Source organism: Phyllobates terribilis, unplaced genomic scaffold, assembly GCF_046119375.1.
Source record: "Phyllobates terribilis strain yellow unplaced genomic scaffold, ASM4611937v1 Scaffold_34__1_contigs__length_13252353, whole genome shotgun sequence".
NCBI classification, from domain to species: Eukaryota; Metazoa; Chordata; class Amphibia; order Anura; family Dendrobatidae; genus Phyllobates; species Phyllobates terribilis.
The window spans coordinates 6,150,832-6,172,346 of record NW_027362794.1 but is presented as its reverse complement, the minus strand read 5'-3'; the positions used below and the strand labels follow the sequence as shown (position 1 = coordinate 6,172,346).

At 47.6% G+C, this 21,515-nt stretch overlaps 1 pseudogene; it reads left to right on the top strand.

The window, feature by feature from the left end:
• The first annotated feature begins 376 nt into the window (after positions 1 to 376).
• LOC141180626 (UDP-glucuronic acid decarboxylase 1-like) overlaps positions 377 to 21,515 on the top strand; it is a 112,532-nt pseudogene continuing 91,393 nt past the window's right edge.

Sequence of the window (21,515 nt, the reverse complement as noted above, 5' to 3'; positions counted from 1 at the left end):
CCCATGCAGGCTGTCACCCCTCCTCTTTATAATGCCCCAAGCAGGAATCCCCCCCTCTTTATAATGCCCCATGCAGGCTGTTCCCCACCTTATAATGCCCCATGCAGGCTGTCACCCCTCCTCTTTATAATGCCCCAAGCAGGATGCCCCCCCCTCCCCTCTTTATACTGCCCCATGCCTCCATACATTAAAAAAAAAAAAAAAAATCAAATACTCACCTCCCTTCTCCTCACCTGCTACCTGCTGCCCGCCGCTCGCTGCTCGGCTCCGAACTCCAGCGTTGTCGTTTCTTCCCGCTCAGCGCTCCCTGTGACGGCTCAGGGGAGGGCGCGGTGTAAAGACGTCACCGCGCCCTCTGACCTGAGACGTCACAGGGAGCGCAGAGCAGGAAGACAGCTGATCTGCGGAGGCACGGGGAGAGGTAAGTATCGGGCTGCCGGGGCCCTGAGCAAGCGGCGGAGAAGGGCGGGCGCTGACACCGCTCTCCTCCGCCCATAGCCCAGCGGGGTGCGCGACCGCCAGTGGGCCCCTCTGCCTGCTCAGGGCCCCGGCATTTGCCCGGGTGCTGACGCCGGTCCTGGTCCGCGGACCGGCGGTTGGGGACCTCTGCACTAGAAGACCAGGTATACTGGCGCCATCTTGGAAAAGGGCATATCGCCCACAACATCTGTTGCTATTAAAAGCCAAGAGCAGGCCACTCCCTTGACATGCTCCTTCTTCTCGGACTGGCTGTTTCTTACAGCGGAGAGCTTCACACTGCTGTGATGTATTGTCCCAGAGGGGAGCAGCTGCTGTCACACTGAATTACAAGTGCTCTAATGATAACAGAAGTGCGCAGGGCATCTCATCTTTATAGAGGGCAGGGACAGTACAACTTATTTATTTTATTTATCTCCGGAGTACCCCTTTAAGTCACTTCAGTGGCGCTTGCCCTCGCCCCATCCAGCTGTTGGGGGGAAATGGCTGAAAAATGCCAAGAGGCATGACCTTTTGGTGCGATTTTTGAGCTGTGAAAAATCTTGCAACATTTTTATTGTAGCGTTTTGGTGCAAACTGTTATGAATCGGCCCCCTGGAGTTTTTTACTGGCTGCAGATTCCTTACACATAGGGTATGTGCAGAAGCATTTCTTTATAAGAGTTTCTTAATATAATAATTTTGTACTACCTATTGTGAATGTTGATGAATTGGGTCCCTAAACAGATCTAAATGGCATAACCCTTTCAACTTCTATTACACTAAGCCCACCTCCATATGTCATCTGAGTTTTAAATATTACAACATTTGATGTTGGTAGAAGATGCAGCTCGGGGGTCGGTACTGTTGCTCTGCCTCAGCCCACGCCTTGATTTGGGATATCCTTGCATTTCATCACACAAAACTGCTTCATTAGCGACCACGTTCAGGTTCCAGGGCAAATATTCTGTGGAAAATCAATTATTAAAGGGAGTCTTTCAGCAGGTGTTTGCTATGTTTTTGTAGTGCAGCATGATGTAGGAGCAGAGATCCTGATTCCAGTGATGTCACTTAGTGGTCTGCTTGGTGTAGTTTTCTTTGCTGCCGGTCTAGCAGTTGCCTGAATGCTGAGTCTATATGACTCCACCCACACCATTGATTGGCAGCTTTTGTGTACATTGTGCATAGGCAGAAAGCTGCCAACCAGTGGTTGGATTACACAGCGCAAATGAACCACGTGGCGTGAGACGCCTAGTCATCTAGTAATGATCTCCAGCTGATAAACCGTTGAATTTATTTTTTTTTTTAGTATTGAAACAACCAGCATTAGCCCAGTAAGTGACACATCACTGGAATTGGGATCTCTGCCTCTACATTATGCTGCTGTCAGATTAAATGGATGGCAAAAATCTACTGACACATTCCCTTAAGTTACATGAGGAACAATTGAAACTGATATTAATTGGATAGGTAATAATTGTACATTTTTCAGGAATAAGTCATTTTAGAAATAAATTGCAATTAAAGTTCACTGTTACATGTGGTGGTGGTTTTTCTTTTTCTTCACAGTGGCCCAAATTTACCATTTAGCCTCTCCTGCTTCTCCTCCTAATTACATGTATAATCCAATCAAGATGTTAAAAACCAACACAATAGGAACCCTGAACATGTTGGGTGAGTTGCTATATAGCATGCACATTTATGTAACTGCTGTCCAGAATGTTGGGGCGTTTTTTTCCATGTCTAAGTGAAATGCATCATTTTTAGAAAGTTGTATGATCAACAGGCAGTATTGTATCAATAGGAGAAGAGCGGATTATGTGATTTTGTGGGTAATTATTCAGTATAACTCTTAATATATTGCTCTAAGCATAGAAAGAGCAGAGGTTTAGGAGTCCAGTGGGGACGGTCCTACTTACTGAATGACCACTATCTGTCTGCACCGCTCTAGGGCCGGCTCTAATTGAGCCTTTCACTGGACTTGTATGCATAGAAAGAACAGGGGTTCAGAGCAATATATTAAGTTATATAAAGTAAGGAAATATTTTTTTATATAGTATATATCAATTGGCTCCGCTACATTTCTATAAAAATCACCAGATCGGACGGCATTTTCTACTTGACGGGTTCCCTTTTGAAAAGGGAACTGTGTTTCGAAATGCTTTATCTATTCAATAAAAATGTCCTTGCAATGTGGAGAAATGCAAGTAGCTGAGTACAGGCACCAGTCAATTTTTGTGCCAATTTTTAGGTCTCACCCCTGGGTATAATTCCATTTTGGTGTGATTGTAACATACACAAAATTTCGTAACATTGTTAGTTTTGTGATGATTGAGTTACCAGTAAACAATGTTGCAATTATTTGTAATGTCTTGCAGCAAAGTAAATGTACAACTTTACAGTAGTTTCACTTTTTTTTTTTAACGAAACACCCTTTATTTGCTTCAGGATAGTCATGTCATGGTGATGCTTTTCCACACACTGGATAATAAACTATTTCTAGTCTTCTTGAGTGCTCAGTGATGAATTGAATGTGCTCATGAGTGCAATGGACAGTGGCGTACCGCCAATGGCGGCAGACCACGCGACTGCTAGGGGGCCCGTGAGCCTAGAGGGCCCCATAGCAGTCCAGGGGCGGACAAACCGCCGCCGGTGCAGCTGTGCTGGGTCCCCACCATGGAGCTGCACTAAGGGGCCCGCAAGGTGCAGCTGCTCCCTGCACGCGGCGCGTAGGGAGCGATCCCTGCAGCTCCGCTGCTGTCAGGAGAAGAATAGCAGCGGAGTTGCAGGGATCGTCCTCTGCTTCCTTCCTGACCCAGGCGCGTGCAGCTTCATGACGTCATCATCCAGCGCGTGCCTGGGTCAGGAAGAAAGCTGCCGGCAGCCAGGAGAATGCTGCAGGGGAGCGAGCTGAGCTGCTGAGGTAAGTATTTTTTTTTTTTTTTTTACTGAAACACTGGGGAGGGGAGGTGGGGGGACAGAGCAATATGGAGGCGCTGGGACAGAGCAATATGGAGGCGCTGGGACAGAGCAATATGGAGGCGCTGGGACAGAGCAATATGGTGGCGCAGGGACAGAGCAATATGGAGGCGCTGGGACAGAGCAATATGGAGGCGCTGGGACAGAGCAATATGGAGGCGCTGGGACAGAGCAATATGGAGGCGCTGGGACAGAGCAATATGGAGGCGCTGGGACAGAGCAATATGGAGGCGCTGGGACAGAGCAATATGGAGGCGCTGGGACAGAGCAATATGGTGGCGCTGGGACAGAGCAATATGGTGGCGCTGGGACAGAGCAATATGGTGGCGCTGGGACAGAGCAATATGGAGGCGCTGGGACAGAGCAATATGGAGGCGCTGGGACAGAGCAATATGGAGGCGCTGGGACAGAGCAATATGGAGGCGCTGGGACAGAGCAATATGGTGGCGCAGGGACAGAGCAATATGGAGGCGCTGGGACAGAGCAATATGGAGGCGCTGGGACAGAGCAATATGGTGGCGCAGGGACAGAGCAATATGGAGGCGCTGGGACAGAGCAATATGGAGGCGCTGGGACAGAGCAATATGGAGGCGCTGGGACAGAGCAATATGGAGGCGCTGGGACAGAGCAATATGGAGGCGCTGGGACAGAGCAATATGGAGGCGCTGGGACAGAGCAATATGGTGGCGCTGGGACAGAGCAATATGGTGGCGCTGGGACAGAGCAATATGGTGGCGCTGGGACAGAGCAATATGGAGGCGCTGGTGTAGCACCCTGAGGATTCGGCTGCTACAGGGGTATTGCACCTCAACCCAGAGGTGTGATATTCCACTCCCGGGTAAGGATGGAGTGTGGAACTGAGCTCAGATAGACTGCATGCACTACATACATCCCATTCCAGAGGAGCAGGCCGACGGTACTCCCACTTAGAAATGTGCAGGTACAACCGAGCCTGTTCCTGGCTGGAGTGGGAGGGGGGTGGTACATCCCATGTAGTGTAGGGGCAGATAGGGGGAGCAGTCTGGGTAGTGATAGGAGCTCATTGGGTGCTGGTCACCTGAGCTCACACATAGAGGGATATATAAGGAGGGCACCAACTTAGAATCAGGGTCAGACGCAGAGAGTCAGTCAGACGCAGAGAGTCAGTCAGCTGCAGAGGACAAGTCTGATGCAGAGAGCAGGAAACAGCAGCCCTGGAGAGAGAGAGAGTGGAGCAGAGAAAGACCCAGAGGGGGAAGACTGAAGGGACCCAAGAACCCAAATTAGAGCACCGGGTGAGGAGTCAGCATCAGGGTACCGGAACCCAAGCTGGTGGGGGTAAAAACAATCCCCAGCCAGAGACCGGAGACCGTGGGCAGTGTCTGTCACGGTCACCCACCACATTCACCCCGAAGGCACACCACATGCAGGGTCAGGGAACCCAGGGCCAAGGGTGTCCCAAAAGAAGGCCCGAGGGAGCTGGACCTAGGTGAATCACTGGTGGGGACGGCTGAAGAAAGGACAGAGGGAGAGCTCAGGGCCGCGCTCCGGACTTGTTTGGGGGTTGGCTGGATCCAGGACCTGGTGGACGCAGCACGGCTCGGGTGGTCACTAGCAGCTGGAGTGACCGAAACATCAGCAGTAAGTAAACTCCCTTAACTGCACAACCCGAGTCTGTCTTCATTGCCGGCTGCACCGCACCACCACAACCCCCATCCTCTGCGCCTGTCCCCTCTGAGGCTATACCCCTCCCGTTGGGGGTTATCCCACCAAGCTGCGCATCCACCATCAGCCTCAGCGGACCCTGCTGCAGCGGCGGCCACAGTGACCGCATCACAACGGGTGGCGTAGTCGACACAAAAGAACTTTAGTAACATCTGTAAAGCTGCCACATAACACTGAGCTTGACGCCCTGGGCACGGGGCCGGGTCACAGCCGCTCGGAGACTACAACCCCCCATCTGATCCGGTGCCGGGTATTCCCCTCAAAAAGGAATATGTCCCAGGGGGCGCGTCAACTTTGGCGTAGTCGGCAGGATTACGTGCCCGCAACACCCGGGTACTGCGTGCCAGAAGAAAAGTGCAAGTTTACCTCAGAAAGAAGTCTCCCGCCGGTTCCGGAGGGTCCACGCCATCGGACTCCATCACCAGTCGTTTCCCGCCGATTGTCCGCCATTTCCAGCTTGTTCCCGCCATCTGCCGAGTTCCCCGCCACTGGGAAGCGATTCCCGCCAAAACCGCAGATTTCCCGCCTTGGAAGAGCAGCGGACGCCATTATGGGCGTGCCAAAGGAGGGCAAGAGGCCACCTCCCATCGTGGGCCAGGACAGAAAATGGCGCCAAAAGTGGAAACCGCCCCCACCAACAGAGACTGTGATGCTGGAGGTGTCTGTCAGCGTGAAAGAACTCCCCCTGGAGCTGACAGTCACCGAGTTGCCCCGGGACCGCCCTCGAAGTGGGAGGAGACGAAAGAGAAGAACAAAGATGGGTGTCGCTTGGAGCAGTCTGGAGCGAGCGCACCCGGAGGCAAGAGGTCTAACAAGGAGCAGCGGAGGAGCTCACCCGGAGATGGAGAGAAAGCAGAACAGCACCGGCCCGCTGGCCAGGAGTCTGCTAGAGACCGAGGAAGGAGGGCAGAGCAGCACCGGCCCGCTGGCCAGGAGCCTGCCGGAAGCCGAGCAGAGCAGCACCGACCCGATGGTCAGGAGCCTGCTAGAGTCCACAACCCCGCTAGGTCTAGCGGAGATCCTAGCGCAGCTCCCCCGAGACCGGGAGTGTGCACAAACTGCCCTGGAGGGCCTCGCAAGGAGGATGGCCCGGGTACAGCGCGAGATACTGGCGGAGTGGAGCCGGGAGATGGCCCAGCAACCAGAGACCAGTCAACGGAGCACGCTACCCTGGAAGAGGAAGCAGACCGCCTCTGAGGATGGCGCAGGAGGACCCAAGGCCGGAGACGGCGCCGAGGAGGGAGCCGAACGCATGGAGGCAGGTAAAGGGGACGCCTATACCCCAAGCCGTGACACCGCTTACCTGCCCCAGCTCCCCGTCGCAGAGCCCGAAAGTCCCCCTGCTGTGCCCGTAGCCGCCAGGTCACCGCCATGGACTAGGCCCCGACCGGAAGCCGCCGCCGCGACCCCTGTGACGTCACGCGCCTCGACCCGGAGCGTGACAAAACAGGAATTACCACCAGCCTGGTCGCAAGGCCTAGTACCCCCGGGCGCCGCATCACCAACAGCGCCCCCTACCTCCGCGGAGCCTCCGGCCTGGCCGCAAGGCCAGGTAGCCCAGGGCGCCGCCGTCCTAACGGTGCCCTTCACCTTCCAGGTGCCCCAGGCCTGGCCGCAAGGCCTGGGCAACCCGGGCGCCATCACCACCGCGCCCGCGCCCGCAATACCAAGGGTGCCACACCTGGGGAAGGACCTCTTCAGCCAGCTCACATGGCCGGACGGGCAGCCCTTCATCTGGCCCGAAGGATACCATGAGCTGGGGCGGCAACAGAGACGAGGGCCCTTGTGTGAGCCCCTGATCCCGGCTCCGAAGCCCGTGACTCGGGTCTCGCCTCCTTTGGAAGACGCACAGTTTGAGTGGGACCCCACCGGAGAAGATCTAATGGGGTTCACTCAGGAAACTCGGGCAGTCGCCGCTGAGCGGACTGAGTGTTGTCGTCAGCAGCTAGCAGAGTTTACGAGAGAACGGGAGGAGAGGCGGGCCAGAGAACAACAGGCCCAAATCCGGAGCGCGGAGCAGAAGAGCCGGACTAGGAGGAACCCCCGTGCAGCGCATTGTCCCCGCACCATCGGGACAGTGATAAAGTTCAACCCGCAGCATGGGTGGGGCTTTATTCGGGACCGTAACAACCGCGGTGACGTTTTTGTGACCCGCAGAGACGTCGAGTCCCACCTGCCGGAAGGTCACAAAGGCCGTGACCTCTACGTCGGAGACGAAGTCACTTTCACCCGGCACAAGTGTGCCAAAGGACCTTACGCCCTCCACGTACACCGCTTGACGGAGGAGGAGTTGCGGTACGGAGAGGAGGAGCCAGAGGACCCGGACGGGTCTGAAGCAACACCATATCAAGAAAGAGCAGGAGGAAGACGCCGTTGAGTGCGGCCGAGAAGTGATGTAAATAGTTACCCAATCGGGGTATAAAGGAACTGAAACTGGAACTGTTGCTGCTGCTAAAATAGTCCCCGTTGGGACCAGTGAACTGTTTTACCCGTTAACCCCTTCATCCTACAGGCTGAGGACTGTGAGCAGCCATTCCCTTTCCTCTAACTGGCCGAGGACTGAGAGCGGCCAACTTCCAACTTCCCTGTATATAGTTGCGCGTCCTAAAGCGCCCCCTACCGGTTTTATAGAAAACCAGATTTTCTAAGAGACTGTCGCACTTTTCCCGGACACACGTTGCACAGTGTCCGGAGGAGGAACCAGAGACAAGAGAAGTCTACGAGAAAGTTTTATCTGATAAGATATGTTATATATATAATGTTTTATATGTTTTATATGTTTATATGAAAAATTTGTATGTTTTGGTGTTTTATGTCTTTACAGCCCGAGGACGTGCTGTGATTTACCAGGGGGGAATGTAGCACCCTGAGGATTCGGCTGCTACAGGGGTATTGCACCTCAACCCAGAGGTGTGATATTCCACTCCCGGGTAAGGATGGAGTGTGGAACTGAGCTCAGATAGACTGCATGCACTACATACATCCCATTCCAGAGGAGCAGGCCGACGGTACTCCCACTTAGAAATGTGCAGGTACAACCGAGCCTGTTCCTGGCTGGAGTGGGAGGGGGGTGGTACATCCCATGTAGTGTAGGGGCAGATAGGGGGAGAAGTCTGGGTAGTGATAGGAGCTCATTGGGTGCTGGTCACCTGAGCTCACACATAGAGGGATATATAAGGAGGGCACCAACTTAGAATCAGGGTCAGACGCAGAGAGTCAGTCAGACGCAGAGAGTCAGTCAGCTGCAGAGGACAAGTCTGATGCAGAGAGCAGGAAACAGCAGCCCTGGAGAGAGAGAGAGTGGAGCAGAGAAAGACCCAGAGGGGGAAGACTGAAGGGACCCAAGAACCCAAATTAGAGCACCGGGTGAGGAGTCAGCATCAGGGTACCGGAACCCAAGCTGGTGGGGGTAAAAACAATCCCCAGCCAGAGACCGGAGACCGTGGGCAGTGTCTGTCACGGTCACCCACCACATTCACCCCGAAGGCACACCACATGCAGGGTCAGGGAACCCAGGGCCAAGGGTGTCCCAAAAGAAGGCCCGAGGGAGCTGGACCTAGGTGAATCACTGGTGGGGACGGCTGAAGAAAGGACAGAGGGAGAGCTCAGGGCCACGCTCCGGACTTGTTTGGGGGTTGGCTGGATCCAGGACCTGGTGGACGCAGCACGGCTCGGGTGGTCACTAGCAGCTGGAGTGACCGAAACATCAGCAGTAAGTAAACTCCCTTAACTGCACAACCCGAGTCTGTCTTCATTGCCGGCTGCACCGCACCACCACAACCCCCATCCTCTGCGCCTGTCCCCTCTGAGGCTATACCCCTCCCGTTGGGGGTTATCCCACCAAGCTGCGCATCCACCATCAGCCTCAGCGGACCCTGCTGCAGCGGCGGCCACAGTGACCGCATCACAACGGGTGGCGTAGTCGACACAAAAGAACTTTAGTAACATCTGTAAAGCTGCCACATAACACTGAGCTTGACGCCCTGGGCACGGGGCCGGGTCACAGCCGCTCGGAGACTACAACCCCCCATCTGATCCGGTGCCGGGTATTCCCCTCAAAAAGGAATATGTCCCAGGGGGCGCGTCACTGGGACAGAGCAATATGGAGGCGCTGGGACAGAGCAATATGGAGGCGCTGGGACAGAGCAATATGGAGGCGCTGGGACAGAGCAATATGGTGGCGCAGGGACAGAGCAATATGGAGGCGCTGGGACAGAGCAATATGGAGGCGCTGGGACAGAGCAATATGGAGGCGCTGGGACAGAGCAATATGGAGGCGCTGGGACAGAGCAATATGGAGGCGCTGGGACAGAGCAATATGGTGGCGCAGGGACAGAGCAATATGGAGGCGCTGGGACAGAGCAATATGGAGGCGCTGGGACAGAGCAATATGGAGGCGCTGGGACAGAGCAATATGGAGGCGCTGGGACAGAGCAATATGGTGGCGCAGGGACAGAGCAATATGGTGGCGCTGGGACAGAGCAATATGGTGGCGCTGGGACAGATCAATATGGTGGCGCAGGGACAGAGCAATATGGAGGCGCTGGGACAGAGCAATATGGTGGCGCTGGGACAGAGCAATATGGAGGCGCTGGGACAGAGCAATATGGTGGCGCTGGGACAGAGCAATATGGAGGCGCTGGGACAGAGCAATAGGGTGGCGCTGGGACAGAGCAATATGGTGGCGCTGGAACGCGTGTGCCCCTAGTAACCCGATGTTTATCATGGTTACCAGCCTGATCGCTGCTCCCGCTGGTCACACACAGAAAAATGGTCCAGGACACTTTGCAGCGATCAGCGACCTCACAGCAGGGGCCTGATCACTGCAAAGTGTCACACATAGCGACATCGCTAGTGAGGTCGCTGTTGCGTCACCAAAACTGTGACACAGCGGCGATCTCGCTAGCGATCTCGCTATGTGAGATGGGGGCTTTAGGCTGCATTCTCACATTTGTGTGAAATGTCCTTGTGCTGCCAGATTTTTTTATCGGATGGTCCACTGACTCGTACAGTTTTATAGATCCATTCACACATCCATGAAAATCACGGATCTGAGAATGAGATCTGTGAGGGTCAGGGAATGTCCTGTTCTGATCCGATATTGAGGATTAGAATAGGACATGCTTAATGCGTCGGTAAAACAGGGCAGCACACCGACACTGCACACGGATACAGGAATGTAGCCTTATTATGTATAGCACAGTCCCTTAGTATATAGTGTACTCACTTATTATGTATAGCGCCATCCTTAGTTATATAGTTTCCTCTTTTATTATGTTTAACACCCTCCCTTATTATGTACCATCATCTTTAGCTGTAGGGGCTCACAGTTGGGGGATGATCATACTGTGTTAGGGTCAGCATACTTTTCCCTGGAAGTTGAGGTGGGGTACAGTAGGGTCATTATGCTGTGCATGTGGAGGAATTCACCATGGGGGTATCATACTGTGTTTGGGGGGCCCTTTTATTGGCATCACACTTTATGGGGCAATGAAAGAGATCTAGGACTCGAGCAGGAGGAAAATTACTATGTAAAGGATGGAAAGTTGTGAGATCTGATCTTTGGTGACCCCGACAATTATTTATTATTTTTTTTTTTTGGGGGGGGGGGGGGGTTCCAATCAGAGCTTTTGCTATGGGGCCCCATGATTCCTATGTACGCCCCTGGCAATGGAGCTTTCAGCGGCATCATTCATGATTTTCCATCCAGCGACTTGAGGATGCATCAATGTAACTTGCATTAGTGTGCCATAGACAAGGATCTTGATGAAGAAAATCTTGGTTTATTTCCAGTGCAACAAACAGGTTTTTTTGTGTTGGACGACATGAAGTGTTGAAGCTTCTTGTGTGACACAAGGTCTTCGGCAGGCTGCACGCGAGTTGAGCAGACATCGTTGCCTTCCTTCTGCAGAGCCAGAACCATCTCACTGAAATAGCTGTGTATCAATTAAAATTTAACTTTTAATCAAAGACTTATAAAATAAGGTGCAAGTGCTCACAGACTTAACATATACACAATAAAAGAGTGATCCACTCATACACTCCTTTTCTCCAGTTATCACACCCAACAACATCAGGTGTTCACATGACCTTTCACATGTATAACTGGTTACCCCACCTATACTCAAAGCAGGAAAATTTACCCAGAAAGGTCCTGCTCAGATACAATAATGGTCATGCAACGAACAGCATCTAATGGTACACTTCAGTGACCATCTTATTTTAATACTAACTAGATAAGGATCAATGTAAAAGATATGTTGAAAGATGCTTGTTGGATAGGAGAAAATATAAAGGTAACATATTTATTTAACCCATAAAGCAGCAATTTGTAGTGTTAGAGTCTTCCCAAAATAAATAACCCTCTTTCATGGTTATGATACTTAAATTGTACACATACACCAAGGGCCAGGGACAGGACTCGCTTAATTTCTAACCCTATACCACATATCCCCAGTTTAAATAGACCTGGGAAAGAGAAAGGGAATCTAAATGGAATGTGCTCCAAAGAGTGCTTGTCACACCCAGGTGTGCGGCAATGGGCCCAAACAAAAGCGCTCAGGTCCATAGCTCTAGAACAACCCCTATTGCCAGGGAGATAGGCAGTCCCTGCGGACATATGCATTCCCCCGTAACCTATGCGGGGCACCTTGTGGGACCCTTATGTAAACTCTATAAAGGAGCTCCACATGCCCTTTCTCAGCATGTACAGAGTCAAAAATTACATTAATCTTGTTTTTATGCTTGACCGAAAGGGACAAATACTAGCAGAGGCAATACCTCTGATTAGACAATAAATCCATTAAATGAAGAGAGGTGATAGTCACTGGTATTTTAATGTCACCACAAGAGCATGAGATGAAAGAGGAAGAAGGGGAAAATATATTAAACACATAACCCAATAATAATTGAGTAGCCAGTTCCTTTTGGTAGTGCGAGACATAAAGGACCTGAGCACATACAAACAGGAGGAAAGAAGGAAAAAGGACCAATGGGCAATATCCCTCTTTTTGTCCCTAACTAACTTAATCCCTACCTACGTGGAGGTTGGCACCCTACCATCCTACGCCAGTGGCGCCCCCAACTCATTAATAATCATAATTAAGCCCAATAGCTATACCGCCAGAACCATCTCAACCTTTTCTGCAGTTAGAACCTAACGGTTAGAAAAAGCCAGACCCACCATAATCTCAGTGAGGTGCCACAGGTATCTGTGGAAAGTTTTTATTGCTGCCTCAGCAACAGGTTGGTTGATTCCTTTGTATGCTACAAGTTCTTGGAGTAATGTCAAGTCATTTCACGGAGATGTGGCTGGGATCTGACAGCGGTACCAGCCTTCAAGTATAAGCAGGCAGTAAAAGTGCAAAATTGACGGAGACTTTTTAACTCTGTCAAAATTAAATGAAATTGGTGACGAATCATGAAGATATACGCTCTGAATATCACTTTGGCCATCCATCAAGCATGATGGTAGGCTCCTGGAGTGTTGATGTGTATGTCTGGGTTTGCCAGTGAACCAAGGAACAGGAGTGCCAGTGTTAACAATTCCTTGTAATCATCTCTTGGATGGCATTGTGCCAGCTGGTTGGTGTAAAATTCAACTAGACACTCCTTTTTAAGTGGTCCTAGCTCAGTTGAAACTCCATTCAAGCCGAAAACCTTTGTTTTATCCAGTTGATTCCAGGCAACTTTATAAATTTATATTTGGACCTGTTGACACCAGACACAATTTAACAAACATGTGAAACACATTTTAAAGAAGGCACCACCTAGTACTCGGGATGAGCCTGCAGCATGTGATGAATTGCCAATTTACCAGAAACCAGAAAGAAACATGCTATGGATACAGGGATCACCAAAAATAGAAAATATTTTATTGAACCATTCAGCAAACAATTAAAAACACTTAGTCAAAAATTACATGAAAACACTGTTAACCTAAAATAAGCCTAAATAGCCCATGCATCTCAAACCGCCAACCATAAAGAGTCTAAAAGATTGATAATAGTAGAACAGTACAGCACTGAGGACATTTTCATGTGTTGTCAACAATCTATGCCTAGAAATATATGAAAGACTCGATGGTCAAGGTGTAAACATTTAGAACATAGTATGATTAATTATAGACTATCCATACAAATTGTGGATAGTATATGTTGACAAAAGTACCAACAGAAATAAATTGGCCGCCTAAACTTGTCAAAGTAATAGATGAACTAAAATAATACCTACTCTGCCAATTAGTAAAGTGATGATAAAAATGACATGCACAGTAAGCATCAAATAAGTGCCACAAAAGAACTAACAGAACTGTTGGAGATAATTGCAAGACACATAATTGTGTCAAAAGGAAAATATCGCAAACCTTTGAATGCCATGATATAGCAAGATCCTCGATTAGAAAATGGTTGGAAGAGAGCTGCAGGGCAGAGATGCCCAACGCGTGTCGCCAAACAAACTGTGGCTTCCTCACGGGTCTGTATCAGCTGAATGAATTTGTTTAAATGAACAGACCATCAAAGAAAGATAAATGGCTGTTCGACTTTACCGAGAGCAACCATATTGGGGATACAATTGCGCATGCTCCAGACCGCAACATATTCACATATCAAAAGGAAATGTGCTACCGCACATGTGCACATTGACCAATTTGCGTTCCAGTCACTTATTGACATTCACGCATGCGCGTGAGGTAAATGGCATCAATTTATATGGTGCATCTTGTTAGAGGCGCGTACCGCGCACGCAAAGTAGAGCGAACAGTCTGATCTTGTGCATCGCACCCAGAAGGGGAGCGTACGGATGCGCAACTTTAATCTAGTTATACACATCGCATTTTTTTGTACATTTTTGTATGAAAAGATGGCGTAATACCAGATTTACCCAAAAGACCATCAGATCTCAATATGTTACAAGATGCGTTATATTTCTATGCAAGTAACCAGAAAAAAAATTGTAAGCAATGGTTAGAATAAAAATGTGCTTGCAAGAACACAAGGCAAAATATTTGAGTCCCTAAATGCATAAATATTACAGTAAAGGTAATTGAAGAAGGCAATTATAGATAATTGAAAAATATCACTATCTCAGGACAATGGTAATCGGTATCCCTATTAGATGAAGCATGACAATCACAATAGAATTCTAAAACACACGAGCTGAGTGTTACCATCTCCAGAACCAATTCCAATTACACTCCCCAAATTAGCTAAGATAATATAGGTATCAAGGATCCAAACTGATGTATTATAAAGTTAGCAACCCATGCAAATATAATCTGGACCTAAATATAGGAAAATACTTATGCCAATATAATGTATAATCATTTTTATACCATATACCCTTAAAAGGATATCAGTCTAATGTTTATAAGTATATTGAATGATTTCCATCAGCGATGTCAAACTCAAACAGAGGGCCAAAATAAAAAATACTTGGAGAAAGTTGCAGGCCAGCCAGTATACAGTATAATGGGCCCCACACAATCATCCATACAGTATAATGGCCCCACAGGGGTGGTGGTTCTGGTGTCACGGGCCATGTATAATCACCCTGCAAGCCAGATTTGGCCCACAGGCCAGAGTTTGACACGTATGTTTTACATAAACACACAGAAGAATACAATTTGAGATCAAATAAATAAGAGGACGAAGTCCAAATAAGCCCAGTTGGGGTAGTGACGTGTGAGGACTTAAAGAGATTGCAGTAAAGGTGGTTGAAGTCCTTTCTTTTTCTTCACTCTGAATCATCTTTCGAGATTATCTGGAGGAAGTTTCCGGGATCTTGTCCTCCGTCATGTTTTTGTCACACAACACGTCACTACCCCAACTGGGCTTATTTGGACTTCATCCTCTTATTTATTTGATCTCAAATTGTATTCTTCTGTGTTTACGTAAATCATACGTGTCAAACTCTGGCCTGTGGGCCAAATCTGGCTTGCAGGGTGATTTTATATTTGTCCCGCTACACCAGAACCACCACCCCTATGTCATTATACCGTATGGAGGACTGTGGGGCCCATTATACTGTACTGGTTGGCCGGCAACATTCTCCAAGTTTTTTTTATTTTGGCCCGGTGTTTGAGTTTGACATCACTGATGTAAATCCTTCAATATACTTATAAACATTTCCATGATATCCTTTTAAGGGTATATGGCATAAAAATGATTATACATTATCTATATTCGCAGAGTTTTTTTTCCCATATTTCAGGTCCGGATTATATTTGCATGTGTTGCCAACTTTATAATAGCTCAGTTTGGATCCTTAACACCTCTAGATTACCTTAGCTGATTTGTAGAGTGTAATGGTTCTGGAGACTAACACCTTGTGTGTTTTAGAATTCTATTATGATTATCATACTTCAACTAATAGTGATACCGATTACCTTTGTCCTGAGATGGCGGTATTTTTCAATTACCTTTTACTGTAATAGATTCATGCATATTTATGTTGTCGCCGTTGTCTCTGCAGTTGCTACTACGACAGCAAAGTTCAGCCGATGCTGTTGACTGCTGAACTTGCTCAGTTTCCATTTTTCTTCACTTCTCTGCCTATAATTCTCTCCTAAATCTTCTTTCCTCGACCTTGGCCAGCTTTTTGTCTAATGTTCCCATGCTTCCACAACTACCTTTTTCTCTTTGAGGAAGCAAGAAGTCACATTCTTCCTTAAGTTTCATGGCATCAGCGTGAGCGGCATCAAGTTTCTTAACAAATTCCTTCTCCTTGGGTTCTTGTGTTTTGGTTATCTGTTTAGCATCCTTCTTGACTCTTCTATTGACCAAAAAGACTGTTCACCTTACAGATCACGTGATATTTTTGCCTTGTTGAGATTTTTGCTTTTACCCAGAACCAAAGTACTTTGTTGGCTGTGACAGTAGCACTGGTACATGTTGGTTGTGATTGTGTACAGAGCAGGAAATAAAACCTGGCCAACACCTGCCGATTCGCATGCTTGCCCTCCGCTCCATTCACTTCAGGTGTTGGCTGGACAGCTGTCTGTTACACAGGGATTCACTCATCCATAGTTTTAATCACCTTAATATCGTTCATCAACGCTTACAAATTACTATTATAAATTATAGTAAGTGAATTTCAGGCAAAAATATATATAGACAGTAAGACACATGGGAGTGGTATAGGCTGCTGCGGGAATATTTAGGGATTAGAGTTACCTAAAACAGTGAATAACACTGAATGTTGTCTGTAATCTGGCAAGTTTACTTTGAATCCATCAATAGTTTGGTTACCAAGAATGCCACGTCACTGAAACAAATAGAGCTAAAAGAATAGCCTTCCAAATATCCTAATGCAGGAGGGTGGAAAGGACCATGTCACAGTAGGAATACCTTTATAAAATAGATATTTTATTGATAAGAATAAAAATAGGACAAAGATACATGAAAAACAGGTGTCTCTCATGTGAGGGAGTAGCCTGACCCAAAGTCCAATGATTAGAGCAAAAACATACAGATAAAAAGTATGTGTATGTAAAATATATATTATATAACATAATGTAGAATTAAAATAAATTAAATAAATGTATTTTATATATTGCAAAACTCTTGTTCATTGAGTAATGCCGCAAAAAATATTCACAAAATAGTAATCCTAGAGGGTTCATATCTGTGATCTAAATGGGGGTTGTGCGCTAACAATGTGATCGTTCTGTCCCCATATAGTGTGCACATGAACAATCGTTCTTCCTCACGCAGTTTAGATTGATGTTCTTGTTCTGTAAAAGGCTGATTTCCACAGGCCATTGAACTTGTTTTATCTATTCGTGCTCGATTTGAGCAGAATTCTCTCCGTCTAAATACGGCTTTAGCGCAGATTGTTTTCAGTGAATCAGAGGATGAGGCCAATCTATCTATATATACCGGTAATTTCATGGAGTTTATTCATGTCTTTTCAGGATTAGCGAAGCGTGTTGGAGCTCGGCTACTACTGGCATCTACTTCAGAGGTCTATGGAGGTAATTGTGACATTACATTTGTGTATTTTAGAATATTGCTAAAGAGGGTAAAGGCCCCGTCACACATAACGAGATCGCTAGCGAGATCGTTATTACGTCACGGTTTTGGGATCGCTGGAGAGTCGTTTCGTGATCGCTGGGGAGATGTCAAACATGCAGAACTTCCCAACGATTTCGGCCGCCCCAGCGATCTAACTAACGATGTCGGCGGTCGTTGGGACGCTTTCACACAGCAGCTATTTCAACGATCCACACCTTGATAGGGACTGTACTGTGTCACAAACGCGTGCATAAAATTACTTTTCGTAAAATTACGTACATTTTTGACCACTTTTTTGCGCACGCTTTTTAAAAATGCTCCATGTGCCCCTGTGTCTGCCGGCAAAGTGAATGTGAAATTCACTTTGCCGTACAGACACTGCGTAAATATACGCTGCACTTTTATGGGAGAAAGCGCGGGCGTAAAAAGAATCAACATGTCAATTTTTTACACACCTGCGGCCGCACTTTCTCCCATAGGAACCCATTATCCCCGCTGGAATTACGCATTAAACCACTTTATTTTTTTTATTTTCACGCTTACTGTTTTGGGGTTCCTCCACTTCAGGGGCGCGGAAAAGTCCAATTAATGCACGCCTACGTGTCTCAGTTCTGAATCGCTAACGAGGTCGTTGATAAGGTGTCAAATACAGCGATGCACACTGCACAGCGGGAGCGCGACGACCCAGGGATGGTCCAGGAAGCTTTGTAACGATCAGCGATCTCACAGCAGGGGCCTGATCGTTGCTACCTGTCAGACATAACGAGATCGCTACCAAGATCGCTATTGTGTCACAAAAACCGTGATGTATCAACGATCTCGCTAGCGATCTCGTTATGTGTGACGGGGCCTTTACACTTGAAATCGCTTTCAACATTGTTCCTGCGTCTCATTATCTTTACCACCATTATCTCAGGTGTCAAGCTGCAGAGCAAAAGATAAAAAGTCCAGACTGTGATAAATGATGTCATGTCGGCTCTTGTAATCTTTGGCCTTTTTATTGTTTGTTGTTTTGATATAATGGTTCCTTGTAAAGCCCATAGTCTGTATTCTACTTATTTTTTTATTACATTCACTTTATGCTTTTTCCTCAATCTCCTCCTATGTTAATCATCAGATCCAGAAGTACACCCTCAAAATGAAGACTACTGGGGACATGTGAATCCTATTGGCCCCGAGCTTGTTATGATGAGGGAAAGCGAGTAGCAGAGACCATGTGCTATGCTTATATGAAACAGGTTGGTCGTGTTACTAATATTCAGTGTAATCTGGAAGACGTCTTACAACCTACAATAACACCCCTCCCCCCCACCCCAAATTTTTGACCCATGTCATGAATCAAAATCGCTCATACAAGTCTGTGGGTCCGTGGAAATTATGGATAGCATTAGTCGGTTATACAGTAATGTCTAAAAAAAAAAAATCGTTTGTCTCCCAAGCAAATATGTAAAACTGGAGGACATCATGGTCCGAATAATGGGGTCTGACAAAAACTCTTAATGAGGCCTTGCAGACGCCCTTATTCTGACCTCTATATCTTTAAGCCCTATGTATTTCCTGTGCTCTAATTACATTAGGGAGACTTTATTTGCTGAGGGATTGTTTTTTTTTGCTGATGGTGTGATTTGCCCAAGTTTCAAAACTATTGCACGTTGTGTAATTTGCGCAGTTTTAAGTCCCTTGATAAGTAGCTAATCTTGTATGTGATGGAGTAATTGATTTTTCCACTACCCATGTAATAGAGTGCTCTTTTGTATTAAATCTACTATCTTTACAGCATGCTCCATCTGAAATGGGTCAATTTAGTCTTACAATATTAAAATGTCTGTGGCACACAAGCAATATAAATGTTCTGTACATTAAGAATGGTAGAAATGGTAAAAACAAAACAAAACCCCAAAATACACCGTTGGAGAATTAAATGAGGGTCCCATCTTGATAACGATCAGCTAAGCCGCTAGGGCCCTATGCAAGACCTGGCAAGACAGAGGGCAATAAAAGCTGCAATCCTTCATTTGGGTGCTACAGTTGAAATGAACATACACACTGCAATTACCCCCTCCCTCCCCTAAGTTTTAAAGCTGATTGCTCAAGGTTGCTTCACTCGGTAATTGCCTAAAAAAGTGGGAAATGTTTCAGTTACTATGTTATAGGTGTTCTATATAGACTGGGTCAACGTAGGGAACCACTCAGATAGCCTTCTAGTGGTGCTGTGACTTCTTAGCATCTACTACTCATCTGCTTTTTTTCCTACGAGGCTGTGACTTAATTCTGCTATCTTTTTGTGAAAACCACAAAGTTCAGTCTTTGAAGTTGGGTTTCTGCCATAACTTTAAGTGACAATGAGTTCTGGGGTGGCCAGTCCACTCTTCTGCTGCCAGTCTCATCTTGATATAATAATGGCTTGATCTTCACAGCAGTGGGCTTGAAGTTGTTATATTATTGCTAATTATGTTTTATTTCCAACCAAAAATTTCAAAGGGTGTTTCATTATGTAAAATAGAATGTGTTTATACGAGTCACAAATTACAGAATCAATTAACCATGCCAGAGCAATTCATTATAGACCTGAGGTCTTCGACAAATGGTTTTGTGAATGTGTGTCCTTGCTATAGGAAATGCTGCATTGATAACATTATGTCATATAATACATGCTGTGCCCTCTCAAGGAAAGCTAATCACAACTTATTGGAAACATTTACATGGGTTTTCTTTTTATAAATGGGTACAATTTCAAACTGCACATAGAAGCAAGCAGCTCGTCAACATTCATAAGAACAGAGGGCTTCTTAATTCCATAGGCTACCGGCTACCTCTGCAAACTAACAAAGGGCAGTATTCTATCAGAGGTGGCTAGGTTCCTGGGCAAGTACTGCAGCTCTTGTATGCTTTATGCTATAGAGCTTGCAAGCGCTGCTCTGAAGCTAGCCAGATGGCTGGATCCAGCCAGGCTCATTGTCCCTGCACTTACACAATGCTGCAGAGGCAAAGCTAGCTCTGCTGACAACAGTGGACAGTTTGGGCCAACTGTGCGGCCATGTTGCTGGTCAGTTTCGTCGTTCATTCAGGAACGCCCCCTGGCAAGTAAGAAGCCAGTAGGCTGGTTAGTGGTACCTTCCAAAACTCGTAATGAAAACAACCTTGTAAAGCGATACAAGCTATGGGAGAAAAATACATGCTTATTTGTGTAGAATGTTTTTACAAACAAAAGTCTAATTTTTACTGGAAGAAAATGTGGTCTCTAAACTGCTTTTCTTGTTGGCAGGCAGGTGTGGAGGTCAGAGTGGCTCGGACATTTAATACATTTGGGCCACGTATGCACATGAATGATGGAAGAGTTGTCAGTAACTTTGTACTACAAGCACTACAAGGAGAGCCTTTAACTGTAAGTACGAAATGGCAAACCGTTCTGGTCTAAATACCCTCTAATAGGTTTCTTCTAATTGAAGGATGGTATAAACATCCTGCCTGTTCCTCACCTCCGCGCATTATGTTTTCTGCACCAAATCTTTTAGTTGGATTAAAAGGAAATTGGTCTCTATACCGTACATGATAGAATGAATGAAAAATGAATCAACTTTATGAAAGAACTTTTTAATAAGCTAAGTGAAGTTGCATCACTAGCAAATAAAATTGGCCAAGGTTTTCATGCCATGTTTTATGGAAGGAATCTGAAACTTTTAGGCATTACGATTTCTCTACTCATTGTTTTGGGTCCAGAAGTATGACATAGCGGTTTTCTAATGATATTTGCATCATGATTGTACACCTATTATGAGTCGTCCTCGTCAATCCTTAGCCTCCTCCTCATCCATCCTAGTCCTCCTTGACATCGTTGTTGCCCTCCTAGTCCGCCCTTGAGGGAGTCCTTGTGTCCTCCAGGCCTCATCCTTTTCTGGCTCGTGGCCTCCGGGCCTCCTCCTTTTCTGGCCCGCAGCCTCGTCCTTTTCTGGCTCGCGGCCTTGTCCTCTCTGGCCCACGTTCTCGTCCTCTCTGGCCCTCATCCTCTCTGGCCCGCGTCCTCGTCCTCTATGGCCCGCGTCCTCTCTGGCCCGCGTCCTCGTCCTCTCTGGCCCGCGTCCTCTCTGGCCCACATCCTCTCTGGCCCGCATATTCTCTGGCCTGCGTCCTCGTCCTCTCTGGCCCGCGTCCTCGTCCTTTTTGGCCCGCGTCCTCGTCCTTTTTGGCCCGCATCCTCGTCCTTTTTGGCCCGTGTCCTCGTCCTTTTTGGCCCGCGTCCTCATCCTCTCTGGCGCGCGTCCTCTCTGGCGCGCGTCCTCTCTGGCCCGCGTCCTCTCTGGCCCGCGTCCTCGTCCTTTCTGGCCCGCGTCCTCATCCTTTTTGGCCCGCGTCCTCGTCCTTT